The sequence below is a fragment of the Crocodylus porosus genome, unplaced genomic scaffold (genome assembly GCF_001723895.1).
Source record: "Crocodylus porosus isolate Cpor-Errol unplaced genomic scaffold, CroPor_comp1, whole genome shotgun sequence".
Classification (NCBI taxonomy): Eukaryota; Metazoa; Chordata; order Crocodylia; family Crocodylidae; genus Crocodylus; species Crocodylus porosus.
In genome coordinates, this window is record NW_017728919.1 from 2,638,323 (window position 1) to 2,639,156 (window position 834).

The following is an 834-nucleotide window of genomic DNA, read 5'->3' on the forward strand; positions in this document are numbered from 1 at the left end:
TGAGTTCTCAGGCCAAATGTTGGGCTTCTCCCCCTGCCCTGAATCATCTGTTTTTCTAGCCCAAGGAGCCCTAGGCGTTATGATACAACTGCATCCCAGCTCCAGATTGTCATGCAGGATAGCAGCACTTCTGGCCTGCACCTGAAATTTATGAACAAGTTTTAATTAGGGAAAATCCCCAAGGGATCTGCTTTTCAAATGTGATGCTTGTATTGTCAGTTTAAGTTGGGACACAGCAGCTGTCACTGTGCAAGTGGGGAGAGAAAATTGGCTTTTTCCTATGCATTTGGGTGGCAGTTAAACGTGGTGCACCTGGCTGTATGACTCTCTCTGTTTGTTCATGTCTTAGAAACCACCTTCTTTCCTGCCTGTTAATCTTTTGTTGGGTCCAAGCACCTTGCCCAGATTGTCTTCAAGTGCAGTGAAGTCTGTACAGTACGTGTTTATACAGTGGCCCCAGTCCTTCCAATCCTGGTGTGTTGGAGTCCCTGACTGTGGTGTGGTGGGCTTCACCTCAGCTGTTCGTGGAGGTCAAGGTACTTTATGAACTTGAACCACCCCCTCCGATCCTGTCAGGGGGACACTGTTTAAAACTCTTGCCTCTGTTTGAAAACTCTTCCGCCAGGTTTCCTTCCTCTGCCATGACCAGGTAGGTGCACAAACAGCAGCCCCTGGCCGCAGGGCTGGGGGTGCAGGCGGCTTGGCCCGGGCCAGGGGGAGCCGGGGCCCCGGGCTGCTCCCTCCCTGCCTGCTTGCCCCTGGCCAGCGCGGCCAGGGCTCCCCGTCCCGTCTGAGCCGGCTGCACCGAGGGATGGAGATGGGCAGAGCGGGCCG